The sequence below is a fragment of the Dryas octopetala genome, chromosome 6, assembly GCF_963921425.1.
Source record: "Dryas octopetala chromosome 6, drDryOcto1.1, whole genome shotgun sequence".
NCBI classification, from domain to species: domain Eukaryota; kingdom Viridiplantae; phylum Streptophyta; class Magnoliopsida; order Rosales; family Rosaceae; genus Dryas; species Dryas octopetala.
In genome coordinates, this window is record NC_141371.1 from 7,021,528 (window position 1) to 7,037,741 (window position 16,214).

The 16,214-nt window shown below is 35.2% G+C and overlaps 1 pseudogene; it reads right to left on the minus strand.

Annotated features, from left to right (window-relative positions):
- Positions 1-8,767: 8,767 nt before the first annotated feature.
- On the minus strand, positions 8,768-9,577 carry LOC147281808 (large ribosomal subunit protein uL11 pseudogene; annotated as a pseudogene).
- Between the last annotated feature and the right edge of the window lie 6,637 nt (positions 9,578-16,214).

The window sequence follows — 16,214 nt, forward strand, 5'->3', positions numbered from 1 at the left end:
GGTGGTTTGGGGTTGGGTGAGAGTGGAATGGTGTTATTAAACTTGGGTTATGGCCGTCCAAAGCTTCAAGTTCACTACTTTTCCTTTCCTTCTCCTTTTCTGTGACCCCACAACCACAATTCTCTAATTCGAGTTCTTTATAGATAATTCCAGTAACCTCTAGCTATATGCCTTTAGTAAAATCATGGCTTGTAAACAGATCATGAAATAAAAGGGTAAACTCAAAGTCTCAAACGTTCTAAATTGATTGAGGGACAAAGAAATGTTCATTTATAATTGATACATGTTGTTTGAACTTTGAAGTAATAGCACATATTCGACTTTTATTTTTAAGTCTTCGAATTGGTTGAGGAAATGCATTATAAGAATTCTCTTTATTATTTAAAATTATATCGTGTAATCAGAACGTTAATGAAATAGATATGAATGTGGCAAATAATAAACTTTAAACATTTTAGATTCAAATCTTTAAAGGCATAAAATACTCATATTTACATGATAAGTGTGATTTTATACTTTGCCCTAAAGTCATGTGCCTAGAAATAGGTCATTGGAATAGTCATGGTGTAATTACTAACTAGCTAGAAGAAAGTAGAAACTAGGGTGATGACCGGGCACCTTAGAGCTTAAATCACTTACTAAGTGACACGTGTCCCATGATCTTAGGCGCAGCCATGGACAGGTCAAGATCACATGATTGTTGTGAGTATGGTGTGAGAATTGGTCTGGTTTTAGAGGAGGGCGTGAGCGAACCGACCAACCAGACACCACCGCCCCATCCAAGTTGAAGACTTCCAGCTGAGCCCCACCTCACCTCCTTTGATTCTCTCAACCACTCACCTCCAGCCACGTTGCGCTGCCACGGCCCTCCACCAATCATTGCTTTTAGATTAGTGAGTTTAGTGGAATTTCTGTTCTAATCAACATTATCCTAAATACTACAATATTAATAACTACAAACAAAAGACAAATTAAACTCCGAGCCAAAAGTATAATAAGAAAAAGAGTATGGCTGGTATTAGGCCACGTGTCATGCAAATGTAATAGCATGGTCCAGAATCTGACGTGACGCTGTTCTAATTCCTTTTTTTTCGTGATGGTAACAAAGAAATTTCATGATGTCCATAATTTTTTTTTTTTATGTTGAAAAAAGAAAAAATAAAAAAATAAGGGATGAACCTTCCACAGTTTGACCTCAATGTTCTTTTTTAGTCTTTTTATTTTAAATAAATAAAAAATTAATTCATAAATTAAAGAGCAAATTACAATTTAGTACCTCAACTTTATATGTTGTTTCAATTTAGTACCCCAACTTTGAAACCTTGCAAAAAAGTACCTCAACTTTCATTTTGTATCAATTTAGTATCCCAACTTTGAAACCTTACAAAAAAGTACCTCAACTTTCATTTTGTGTCAAAATAGTACCTCCGTTAGTTTTTCTGTCAAAATAGTAGGGGTATTTTCGTCTTTTCCTTAAATATTTTAAAATAATATTTTTAAAATTTTTATTTTTTTAAAATTTTTTTTATTCAAAAAAAAATTATTATTTTTAAAATTTAAGGAAAAAACGAAAATACCCCTGTTATTTTAACAGAAAAACTAACGGAGGTACTATTTTGACACAAAATGAAAGTTGAGGTACTTTTTTGCAATGTTTCAAAGTTGGGGTACTAAATTGATACAAAATGAAAGTTGAGGTACTTTTTTGCAAGGTTTCAAAGTTGGGGTACTAAATTGAAACAACATATAAAGTTGAGGTACTAAATTGTAATTTGCTCTAAATTAAATAAAAATACTAAAAAGTACATGCATATGTAAAAAAAATTGAAGAAGCTTACCAAATAGGGACCGATGGAAGTATTGCTCTTAATTAGCATCACCATCCAAACCGGTTCCATCAGAAAATTCACCTTCTCTAATCTTCTGCCAATGGGGAATGACCATATTGGAATGAATATGCAAATGGAATGGGATTCCTATGGAATGACTATATTGTCTTTTTCTTCTTATATTGAAGATAATTCCTTTATTCTTCTTATATTGAAGATAATTACTTATCACTTGGACTCATGTACATGACCATTTACTATTTTATAGTTTGAATTCACATATGTAGTGTTTCTTTTGCCACTTGAAAATGGATATAAGATTTTTTCTTTTCCAGGTTCGGTAAGTTCATGACATTTACTATAGATATAAGATTATCATAGATTACATATGGAGGTTTTTGCATACGAAATGGAAAAAATAGGTTTTCTTATTCTCATTCTTTGGCTTTATATTTCCAAAAAGAAAATTCATTGGTCTTGACAATATGAGACTTCTTAAAAGTTAATTCCTCAAAACAAACATTACCATATAGTTTGGGAGTGAGCATTTTCATTCCTCAATTTACTTGAGTGTAAAACTCCAAATTTTAAACATGAGCTCCAAATGGGGAGGTCTTGACATTGAGTCCAAACACTAGAGTCCAAACTTGAAACCCAAATTCAAGAATTGAGACCTATACCCTTAAGTCCCAAATCTTAAGTCCTAGATGGCGGATCCACCCAAGCCTTGGATGTTGGACCTAAGCTTGAGTCTCAAACAAACTTGAGCTAGGAACCTGAACTACTTCAAACCCTAGACCTCGAACTTAGACCAAAGCTTAACTATATTTAAAATGTGATTCATAAATTTTAACCAAAAAATTGATTTCATTTCTTATTTTCAACTCAAGAATCAATTTCATTTCTTACTTTATTCAATTAACATTCTCTTTCCACTCTGTTCTTATTATATTCCCACAACCAAACACCACCTTAATTACTTCTTGTAGGAAAATAGAAACCAAACTCCAAAGAGATTTTATTAAGGAGTGGCGAGTGCCTCAAGAATATTAAACTTTTGAGGTGTTATTGGGCATCTTTTACATGTCTTTTCTTTTTAGCAGAAAGCAACATCCTGATAAAAATATCAGCTAGTGCAGTCAGTAATGAGTCTACTATCTAATGACTGAATGACATCCAATCAAAGATCCACCCATAAAATCATATTACATCAACAAGAAGAAAAGAAAAAGTTTCAATTCCTTCCAAGTTGCAAAAGGTAGCATTTTTCTATGGGATTGCACTTTGCAGTCATTGAACTAGAAAATTCCATTAATTTGTTTGGATAAACCACAAAATTTTATGGGTCTTCTTGGTACATCCAACCCAAGTCCACAAGCTTCTACAAATTCACTCAAAAACTAAAAAACAAAATACAAAAAAACATAAGCAAAAGAGGATAAATAAGATTCAATTTTGGGGCTCCTGGTCATTTTCCTCTGCCTCCATCTCCCACTCTTCAATTATTGTCTCCAATTCAGGACAAGTTGAAATCTTTTTGGGAGATATCAGAAGGGCTGGTGCAACCTCAATCCATGAACCCAAAAATCTCATCTCCTTTGCCATTGCCATCAAACAAAAGCCCTTTTCCTTTCTTTCCTGCTCTGAGCTGCTTCTAAGTTGGAAAACCAACCAAAGATTTCTTAGCTAATTAAGGAAGCAAAAGATTATTGAAGATGGGGGGGGGGGGGGGGGGTGAGTTTGTATTTTTTGCTTCAAAGAAAAGGAAAGGATGAAGAGGTGGTTTGATTGCTGCAGATTTTGTGAGAGTGTGAGTCTGTGAGAGTGGGTTGAAGGGAAAGTTAGTGAAGATGCCCTTTTATAGGGGCTGGTGATTATATGATGGTGAAAAAAACAAATGGAAAACGAGTGAAGGAAAGCACCCCAGAAGTTGCAAAAAGTCGCTACACCACTAAAGTTACAGTCAGGGCATGTGAGGAACATGGAAAATGTGGATTGGCAATTGTATCATATTGGGCCAATGATTAAACATTTCTACTTTTCTAGCAACGCACCAAGTGTTCGATGTATCTTGAATTTTAATGTCCAATCTATGTTCAGCCCACTAAATTGTTTCGTTCATTCAGGAAACTCTCTTTTTCTATTTTCGGAATATTTTACATGGAAAAACATAAGTTTTGTATTATAATATATAATGTTATCAGTCTTTTTATTAAGAATTAATTACTCTAAGGTACCTTTTACTTATTGTTTTTACTCTCTAGTGCACCAATTAGTTTTTTTTAATAACAAGGTAAGTTGCAGCTAGCTGGCTTATCTTGAAATCTGGTCAATTGCCATTTTATTTCCTTTTTGTCTTTCTCTTTCTTCTCTCTTCACGTTCATCTTCTCTCTTTATGCATTTATGCCATTTTAAGTCAAACTGCAGTTTTTTGCATTTTTCTGCAGTTTCTAGAACTGCAGTTTTCTGCAGTTTCTGAAACTGCATAAAAAACTGTAGTTATGCAGTTTACAGTGAACTGAAACTGCAGTTTCTGGAATTACAAGTGAACTTTCTGCAGTTTCTGAAACTGCAAGTGAACTGAAACTGCATAAAAAACTGCAGTTTATGCAGTTTACAGTGAACTGAAACTGCAGTTTCTGGAATTACAAATGAACTTTCTGCAGTTTCTGAAACTGCAAGTGAACTGAAACTGCATAAAAAACTGCAGTTTATGCAGTTTACAGTGAACTGAAACTGCAGTTTCTGGAATTACAAATGAACTTTCTGCAGTTTCTGAAACTGCAAGTGAACTGAAACTGCAGTTGCTGAAACTGTAAGTGAACTGAAACTGCAGAAACTGCAATTTATTAGAGTTGAAACTGCAGTTTATTGGAGTTGCTGACTTGCAGTTTCAGTTTATTAGTGTTTTGGCATGTTGCAGCTGGTGAGGACACGGCAGGTATTTTTAATTTTTGTTATCCAGTGGATGTGGTGTCCGCAAAGGAATAATAGAATTGTGATAGTTGGCCCGCAAAGAAAGAAAGGGGCTTTTGGTGGTTTTGGTTAATAAATTTAGGTACTAATACCTGTATGTTAATGGACCCTTTTATTAATTATCGATTAAATTTAAATCAAATACTCTAATTTTTTCACTAATTATATATATGCTTTGTACCTAAATCCAATTATTTTTAGTTGTCTTCTAGTATGTGTTCGCATAAACATGAGATTTACAACATCCATACCTATTCTTATAAAGCCTCATTTATAAAAGTAGAGGCTAAACCTATGTGATGACACAATGGTAAAAGGAAGAATATAGAATAAGTTGTAAACTTAAATGTTTTAAATTCAAATTCTCACAAACCAAAAAATACTCAAATTTACTTAATACATACGATTTACGATTTGTAGATAATTTATTTGTGAATTGTATCAAGACCTTTGTGCAGACCTGGCAAAATCCTATTCGATCCGTTAACACGATACAAAATGACACTAAAAATTTAGTGTTTGGGTTGAGGCTTATCATGTCGTGTTAAAATCGTGTGAACTCGTTAATTTTCGTGTCGTGTTTGTGTTAACCCGTTAGTGACCCGTTAAGAAATAAGTATCTTTTATTTATTTTTTTTAATGATATTAATCATTTAATTTGCACATTTTTTAGATTTTTCCTATGTATAATGTTTAAACTATACATTTATAAAATAAAATGTATTTACTTATGTAATATAATATATTTAATTTAGATTTGTTGTTGAAAAAATATATATATATATTTTTTTTAACGAGTGAAACGGGTCGTGTACTTGTGTCATGTTCATCCGTTATTTTTCGTGTTGGCATTTTTTTCACCCGTTAGCTTAACGGATCGTGTCGTGTTCACTTTTTAATTTAACGGGTCGTGTTGTATTTGATCCAAACACGCAAAAACACGACCATTACCAGGTCTACTTTTGTGTGTTGCAAGCCTTTTTCTTGTTACTTAAAAAGCCAAAAGTTAGAAACTATAAAGATTGAAGCCCAACCACTTGTCCTTTTAAGTATTAGATTTTCATGCCCAACTTGGACCAACACAAATACCATATTGATCATCTCCTAAGTCTGCCTATTTTCATACCAAATTATCAGTTGCATTCTTACAGGTTCCAAACTCAAGAATAAAATTCAAATACCCTAATGAATCCAAACTACAATTGTTTGCATCTTTCAAATTGTCAGTAATCTTAACAGCTGCAAGCTGCAAATTTCATACCCAATACACATACTTTTCAATATAATTCATTTGGTACTTTTTTATTAGGAGACTATAAATATTTACATACAAGAAAGTCGAAGCTAATTACATATTTACAACACTGTCCATTAGACAATGTTCAAAGATAACCTTCCGCTTCATTACTCAGAAGCACCACCCAATTGCAGCCATCGATTCTCCGAACCACTGCAGTTCCTTCCCTTGGTATTGATGCCAAGACGTGCAGATATGAATCCAAACCAAGCATCTTCAACAATGTGAACAAGTTTTCATCAAGGATCCCTGACCAAAGAATGAAAAGATCAACATGAAAAGCTACTCTTTATGGCTCATCATCGCATTCCTTAACACTCTCTTCCCAAATTGTCTCCAAACCCGGCGAGTTCGAAGGCTTTCGGGGGTGAATGATGGGGGCTGGAGCTACCTCCATCCATGCATCCAAATTCCTAACCTGCTTAGCCATTAATGAAGCTTGAAACAAGGGCTTCCTGTTCAATTTAGTCTGATAACGAAAGGACTGACTGACTAGCAGTTACCAAAGAGATGGGTTTCTCTCTTCCCCCTTTATGTCAAGAGAGAAGAGAGATAGACAGGGTTGGTTTGCTTAAGATCTTTATAAGAAGGGTTTCTGTGTGTGCAATGCAACAACACAAAAAACTATGAATGGGTTATGAATGTGAAGGCACTTAAATAGTACGGTCAGGGTGGGAGAGGGTGATTGATGGTGATCCGCAATCCACGTGGATATTGCTGAAAATGGCTTTGTACCAAAACCGAAAAACATGAGGCCAAGTCCAATAATGGCGTTTCACACACCCTAACATTACCGAGTTTCTTGGCAAGAGATTTGGACCAAGGAATGAAGTAAAACGTGCAAGAAATGCGATTGATGAGAACCATCCAAATTACGTACCCTCACCATAAATGCCCACAGTTTCTCTCCCTCTCACCTATGTGTACAAGAAACCAATGATATTCATGCAATAAACATGAACCTTCAAATTCAATGCCCTTCATATCTTAACCACAAATTATCGCAGACAATGGATGTGCATACACGTGATCAGCAAGTGATGAGAGGGGCATCCTCCATTATATATATTTTGAAGGGTAATCAGGCAATTATCTTTGAACACACACCCGGGGCCAGGGGTTTTATTTTAATATAACTACTCACATCTTTGGAGCTTCCAACACCATTAGAAAGTTTTATATGTCACACAAGGAATGGAATACAACAAGCATAACAACCGTTTAAGAAACCACCACGACTTGAATTGACACAAGATCGTTAAGAGCTTCAAGCCCTAATTCAGAGATGTAGCTTAAAAACTAAAACCCGCCAAGTACTAGGACTTGAAATGGCATTAGGGTAACTAATGCTCCTTTGTTCTTTCCCTAAAATTCCAAGTACACAATCTGTAATCCAAACTTTAAAATTCAAATACAATCACATCACTTCCTAAGAGATTTATATGCCCATCACATTCTTAAAAAGCAAGTGGAAGCTAAGGTAATGTCTACCACGCAAGGTTTTGAATAAAACTTTAAACGATGTTTCATTAAAGTACTTGTCTATATTATTCAGGTGAAAGAAGAGCAGGAATTAAACTCTTGTTACGGTTGTGAGGGAATAAGGCACTACCACTTAGGCTAGAAACCACCCCCACCATTACAACACTTTTAAATTGTTACAATAAAACAAGTTAACAGTAGTGTGAATCCATAATAAAAAGGGATTAATGTCATTTTGCTCCTCAGACTATTACACATGTATCAGTTTGCTCCCCAGACTTCTAATTTGAAAAATTAAGGACCCTGACTTTTTCAATTTTGCCAATTAAGGTTATTCCGTCAATTTATACATTTTTCATCTAAAATGTCGAGATGATCAAGCAAAATTTAGCAAGAAATAAAAGAGGAAAAATGATGCATGAGGAAAAAATGATAAGATCTAATTGGAAGGGACCATTTTGCCCTCAAAGATTTGGATAAAAAATGTGTAAATTGACAAAAGAACCTCAATTGGCAAAATTAAAAAAGTCAGAGTCCTTAATTTTCCAAATTAGAAGTCTGGGGAGCAAACTGATACAAGTGTAATAGTCGGGGGAGCAAAATAGTATTAATCCCTAATAAAAATGATACCTAAATTTCCAACACCGTATTAAAACGGGAAAAGCATATCAAGGCATATTAAACCCCAAATTTGAAATCATTCTAATCAATAATAGATGTGAGTCATGTGACTCAAAGTCTGTCCAGTTTTACAAGCCCCTCACATGAGTCTAAAACAACCCTTCATTGCTCACCATGGTTCTTAGGGTCTTCCAAGTATCAACCTATGAGCTGCAAACACTTCCCATTTTCCAACTCACACTTCAAACATTGCTATTTCATAAATCAAGTTCTTCACTGATGGTCTACAGAAAATATCTTAACTTAAAATCATGAGGATTTCAGCATTCTTCACAAATCCCAACAAGTCAATTAATTCACACAATATGATTCCACCAAAACCACAGCATTAGACATGTAAATCCCTAACCAGCTCAAGAAACACAAGTTTAATTACTCTAGACCTGTGAGTGATATACTGATTTCATAAGTCATATAACACTTAACCCAGAAACATTCATCCAAGAAGCTTCATTTTCACACAAAATATCAAGTAAACATCAACCACTGCACAACCATTCATGAGCATAAAGCAAATGCATTTCGACATTAAACATTTTACGTTCAAACATTATAGGGAGGAAAACATCAAAACTAAAGCATTACATCTCTGCATTTAATCGAAACCATTCAATACCCTATAAAATCCATAATTGGTAGCAATTATAAATAAAAACGCCAAAAGAAATGAGAGAAATTTTCAGCGAACCAAAACTGACTAATTGTACTCGAAGCAGAACAAGCTCAGTCCAATGGAATTTCAACATCACCATCATCAATCTCCTGCTGCAGATCCTTAGGGTCTTTATTATCTACAGTACACCCAACCGAAACGCACGTACCCAGAATCTCCTTCACGGTTCCCGCCAATTCCTTAGCCATGGACCTGTGCCTCATGATCTTGGCGATCTCAATCACATCGTCCAGTGAAATGTTCCCGCTGTGCTTGATGTTCTTCGTCTTCTTCCTATCCCTCTCGGGCTCTTTCAGGGCCTTGATGACCAGCGCCGCCGCCGACGGCACCACCGAGACCTTGGCCTGGCGGTTCTGGACGGTGAGCTTGACGGTGACTCGGAGGCCCTTCCAGTCCTTCGCGGTCTCTTTGGCGATGTCTTCTCCGATCTTCTTGGGGGAGAGACCGAGCGGACCGATCTTGGGGGCGAGCGAACTGGCAGCGCCGACCTCGCCTCCGGTGACTCGGACGTAGACGTCCACCACCTGCGATGGGTCGAATTTTGGCGGCATGACTTCGGCTGCGCTCTGGGTTTTGCGGATTTTAGGGTTTTGGGAGGCGCGGGTTCGGAGAGAGGCGCCGAGAGTGAGAGAGTGTGGTTTTTGTAGGGGGTTGATATAACGCTAGGGTTTTGTAGATTTAGGTGTTGCGAAAATGAAATGACTAATCTGTCCTGGGCTTTGTGAACCATTTATTTTATTGGGCTTTTGTAACTATTTCTGCCTACTGATAGCCCTAAAACTCAAAATATAAGCAGGCCCATCCAAGCATGAGCTTATTAATTGGAAGGACTCAATTATCATTGATTTGTGAACTTTTCAGGTTTGACCTTATTAATCTACGCATTAGAATATGAGTAAACGATGGATTTATATTTTTAAAATGTAGTATTAAGAAATATACAAATGTTATAATAGTGAATTAGTAGCATCATGTGACAATAAAAAGTTACTCAATTGATTCGTTGTAAATGTTGAATTAAGACACTTAACAAAAGCAATTAGTGAGGGAAAATATATTTAATGATTGATTTAATATGATTGTAAAATCAATAATTTATTTAAATAAATTCAATCCTTAAAATATTATCCATCATAGGAGCTGGAGTGGTTAATAGGAATTGTAATTAAATGAAGAATGTAACATAATCTTAAGTTGAGCTTTAGCCCAATTTGGTCTAAACTTGCTAGTGGGCCGGGTTGGTCCGGCCCTCTTTTTTATATGGTGTGGGTACAACTATACAAAGTTACAAGCCTCATATTCTAGCCCAAAGTCAACCTATGTATTACGAGTCATGGACTAGCCCGTCCATGACTCTTGACTGGCAACTCTCAAAACCCGTCCTCATTAATTTTCTTCATTCTCAATATCAAATCTCAAATCTTTTTCATTATCTCTTAAAACTATATCATTAATTTGTTATTGGAATATATTCTTATTGTAGTGCAAACTTCTCAAATCACAAATCTTATTATTTATTCACCACAAAGCTGGATAGCAAGAAGCAATGGTAGATCCACATGTATCATTAAGGGATCAATGGACCTCATGAAACTATATCTTTCCCCATCAAATTTAGGCTATGGTCCCTTTTATTTTCTTGATTTTTCCATGAGGGCTAAGGTAAAATTATTTTATAAAATGTCTTAAAAAGGCAATTTCTAAGCTAACGGTCGGTCAAGAGTCTTATTCATCATATTCTTCTACGAAGACAAATTTTGTATCCACTTAATACAGAAAGTACTAGTTAATTAGGTCGAAGCTATGACCTATCTAATTACCTACCTTTAAAGACTCAGTCCATCCCATTTCGGAACTTCGAATCTGCTACTAAAAATACTGAAACTCACAAGAAACCAAGGACGTTCATGATGTAATTAATTAATTAATCATCAAGAAAGTTAATTTGTTTTGGATAAAGTAATTCCGTGAACCCTTCTTACTTGCTTGACTTCACGCATAAAAAGGTACGTACAGTCAGTCATGACTCACGAGTTAGAGACCAGATCGACTTACACGCATGCCACATGCATTTTCAACCACATAATTAACTCTACATGCAATCATATAATATTACGATCCATTTCTAACCCTAACTTTTTCTCAGAACTTGCTTTCCTATAAACAATTACATAAAAATAGGATTGATCAGATGGCTAGCTTAGTAGCTTGTTATTCTTAATTAGATGATGATCAGTTAGAATAATATTATTGTTGTGAACTTCATTATTTGGCCAAAACAATGATTATTTAACGGAGATAATTTTGTACTTCAGCTTTTTGGATGATTTTAATCGTTCCATATATGCACATGTATGTACTTATATTATCATGGCAATGCCAATCAGTCTGCTAGCTGATTCGGACCATCCATATAGATAGACCAAATCTGATATCTTATAAAGAGATCGATCGATGTGGTAATTAAAAAACAGTTTTTCAAGACTACGATTATTGGAGTACTACGTGAGTCAATTATTTGTATCATCGTTTCGTGAGTCCATTATACTCCATATATATAGCCTTCTATTATTTTTTTCCTTATGTAAGAACTTAACAATTTGAAATAAACTTTGTATCATTCTCAACATATATGTGGGCTACAATGAGCAAAAATCATTCAAGAAAGAAATGTGTATTCAGGATATATATATATATATATATCTAAAGTCTTGTATTTGATGGAGTTTTCCTTGTCACTGTACCCAAAAAAAAAAAGCTTAGATCGAATTCATTGTACCAAACTAAAAGCTAGAATTCAAAATGGTTGTCTAACCTAGCTTGTTGTTTAATGATGAGATGAGTATTATCACAAAACTGTGACATTACTGGTAAAATGTTTTGTTTTGTTTTTTTTTTTTTGGGACCACTTACGTACTGATAAAATGTTTAGGAAGTTGGTGGGAAGCAGCCATTAATGCCTTCACATCCTCATGTATATGAAGGAGTGGTAAATCCTTCACAGATCACGAGTTTATAACTTGCATGTCCTGATCATAAAGTTTTGGGGTGGTATATATTTGGATACAAACATGTTTATGCTCAAAAATGGTAAAGCAGTCAACGTCGAGTCGAACCACGTAGGCCCGTTGACCCACCACTGAGTGGATGACACGTCGAAGTGGGGCAGTAACGAGTAGCTGGGTCCGACTGGTGAGTAATGAGAGAGAATGATATCCAGAGCACCCTGCGCAAGTACACAAAAGTGAGCGGGAAGGGCACCGGTGTGGTGCCGGCCAAAGCTCCTCCGACGCTTAAGTCAGTGTTCAGAGAGATCTGAGAGCAGAGTGAGTGAATAGTATAATAATGATTTCAGTTGTCCTTTTGTGACAAGAAGGTACCTCTTTTATAGTACCTTTGGAAGAGTGTCAACCAATCCGGTGACGACACGTGTCCTTTGTGGTGACTTGCACTGTAGGAGCACCATGTGGCACCGGTCTCGAGGATCCGAGTGAGTTGACACGGGTCGGGGGCCCAAGAGGCTTGAGCTTGAGAGGCCGGAGCCTAAGAGGCCGGGGCCTAGGGGGCCGGAGCCTAGGAGGTCGTGGCCTAGGAGGCCGGAGCCTAGCAGGTCAGGGGCTAGGAGCCCAGGAAGGACTTAGTCTTTTGGGCTTAGGCCCAAACAGCATGATGTTAAGCCTTGTGTGACTTGTCGTTATGCCCAGACGATTAATCATACGAACAAAACATAATTGAAAAGTCATGATCGATAGCTCTTCTTCAGAGGCTTCGGTTTTCAACAAGTTTCAAATTCATGGATTCAACCACTCGTCTTGCTCCCTGTCACATGCAGTGTGGGGATAATTGTTCATGCTTTCATTGTGTCAGAAAGTTTGTTCAAATTTTCACATGTCATGATCGGTCCAATAATCCTAAATATCATCCTCTTAGTTTACATTTTTTAGAAATACCAAACAAATCTTAAGTAACATCTAACATGGGATATTGCTCTCAACATATCCCGCCTTTTATATGGGATATTGCACTCAATAATATGATGGCGTATATCTATTTTTGTTTATTGTTAACTTGATAAAATTGTACTGATAATTAAAATTAAGATAAATTTCACATTAGTCTCTCAAATATACATAAAATTTTAATATGGTACCCTTTCTTTAAAAAGTTACAATGTAATATCTAAAATTGCGTCAATCAATTTGTTAGATGAATCGCCCCTAAAAACTATTAAGGACAACCATAGAAAAGGTACCAAATAAAAAAGGCTTAATTATCGATTTACCACCCAAAATTGTAACTCATTCCCACTTTACCACCTGAAAGTTTTTTTGTCCCAGATTACCACCTGTAACTTACATCCATGTCCCATTTTACCTTGTTCCGTCAACAATTCCGTTAATGCTGACGTGGCGCGCTAGATGTGCGCCACGTGTCACATCTTTTTTTTATTTTTTCGCATTTTTTTATTTTTTTATTTTTATAAACTTTGAAAATTCATTAAAAATAGCTCCGAACTCAGAAAAATACACGAAAAATTCCTACGTACTCGTCTTGACTAGCACTAATTTTCTATAAGGTTAAATTACCAATTTGCCCTCTAAAAATTTTCAAAAAAATTAGAAAGTCCAAATTTATTTCTAAAAAATTAAAATAAATTTTCCTCTATTAAATAAATTCTAGAATTTTCGTAAACTCTTGGACAAATTCTCAAAAATATTTTGAAAAATTACCAAAAGCTTGTTTTAGAGAATTATTTCGAAACTTTACAGAAATTTTAGAATTTTTCTAGAATTTATTTTATAGGGAATTTTATTTTTCTCTAAGACCGAGAGATCTTTTGGGTAGCAAGTGTTCACGAGAAAGGTAATGTTAGTTTTTAGAAGACTAACGGTGCAGACCTCATATTTTTTGGAGTTCGGGAGATTATTCTATGAATTTTCAAAGAGTCTAGAGTATTTTAATTTTCTAAAAATAAATTTGGACTTTCCAAATTTTTTGGAAATTTTTAGAGGGAAAATTGGCATTTTGACCCTATAGTAAATTAGTACTAGTTAAGACAAGTCGGTAGGAATTTTCCGTGTATTTTTCTAAGTTCGGAGCTATTTTTAATTAATTTTCAAAGTTTATAAAAATAGAAAAATCAAAAAAATCAAAAAATACAAAAAAGATGTGACATGTGGCACACATCCAGCGCGCCACGTCAGCATTAACGGAATTGTTGTCGGAACAAGGTAAAATGGGACACGGATGTAAGTTACAGGTGGTAATCTAGGACAAAAAAACTTTCAGATAGTAAAGTAGGAATGAATTACAATTTTAGATGATAAATCGATAATTAAGCCAATAAAAAATTAGTGATACTTGAAGTGGTAAAGTGAAATTAACTCTAAATTCTAAAAATGACAACCAAAATTATTAAATTATTTTCTATTATTATTCATAAAGGGAAAAATGGATTGATTTTCTTCTCGTAGTTGTCAAGTCGCAGAAGTCTCAGCAGATATACTGAGTGTATCGCAGATTGTCCCTCCTCCCCCACATCGCTACTTCCAGAAAAAACAACCTATTTCAGTATTTCACCAATAAGGCAAGTTTTTCGTACGTGACGTGTCGCGACAAGGACATTCCAATTTTTCTAGATGGTGAAATGGGCCGTGGGGCCCACTCCCTTGACCTGCAGTGGCCCAGAGGGGCCCGGGTTAAGAGAGACGACTATACGGTGAGACGATAGCGTGTCATGGGCTCACTAGCCCATTATAATTGAATTTGAGTAGTTGAATGGAAGCTGCTGGTTGGTCCACGTGTCCTCTATCTGTGAATGGATAAATTCGTCCATATCTGCTAGACTGCTATGACCATCGCTCACTTGAATTTTTATGTACGGAAAATTAATTGGTAATTGTCCAGAATGACGTGTCATTGTGTGGCTTGTCTAATCTGTTATTAGTACATATGAAATTTGACACATATTGTCCTACGTGTCATTCTGCTGTAATTGGGGATTTTTAAATTTGAGCTTACTTCATCGTTTGGGCAATGTTGAGCTCTTCCATAATTATTTTGTAAGTACTAAATAAAGGAGGGATACTACTTTGTCACTCCGTAGGTATCCCAAGTTCATCTCTCCTTTCAAAATAACAATTTTGGTAATATCAATGTATAATCGGAACCGTTTATTTTTTAGATTATCTATTATAAATCATCTCTGTAAAAAATTAATTCAATCGAAAATCGTTTGATTATATAACTGTTATTGATTAAATAGAAAAAATCAACAGTTTAGTCAAAAAATCACTCTTTAATTGAAAACTATCAATTTTTTCTACTTAATTGACAACATTTATATAACCAAACAATTTCCGATTGATTTGATTTTTTACAGAAATGATCTTTAATTGGTTATCTAAAAAGTGAACGATTTCGATCATGCACCGACATTGCCAAAATTAAAATTTGGAGAGATAGAGTGACCTTGAAATACCCCCTAGAAGTGACCCAAATATTTTCCATAAAGGAATATCCCAAAACAGTAGTTAGTATTTTTTATTATGCACTTAGTGCATATAGTAGATGACGTGTGTATCCTATTAGCCAAATCAAACGGATTAAAACATGATAATTGCCATTGAAATACTAAATTGGTAAGTGAATGATCACTCCTAGATTTTGGATAAGGCCCTAAATTTTGGATAAAGTCTTAAATTTTGAGTGCCAGTTATTAATGTTGCAATATTTCCTTAATTTTCAGTTTAAATACATCAATTTTCTTTAAATTTGAAAAACTTGTGGTGCATGTAGTGTTTTTATTGAAAAGTTTATAAGTTGTTAATATTTATTATAATATACGGTTGAATCTATATACATTAACGATTGACAATCATTTACGCGTTTGAGAAACACGAAATTAATGATCAAGGGCAAGTGACATGTATGGCTTTCTTTTGTTTGTTTTCTTATGCATGCCTTGAACATGATTGACAGGTTAAATCAAGATTAGAACAAAGGAAATCAATTGGTTCTCATCATCACTAATTATTTTGTGGCACAAATGGTAAAATAAGAGGCAATTAGAGAATGCATGAACATAATTAATGGAGCACCCCATGCTAAAAAGGTTAGGGCGCCCATAGTGTCTCTTTATATCCTAATTTGTCTTCTAGCGTGGTCATAAGTTTGTACGAAGAGAGAAAGAAAGAGCTTATCCATTACCCCATTATAAAACGCAGAGCAATCTACGCTTGGGGGCACAAAAAACTCCATATTCACACACAAAAA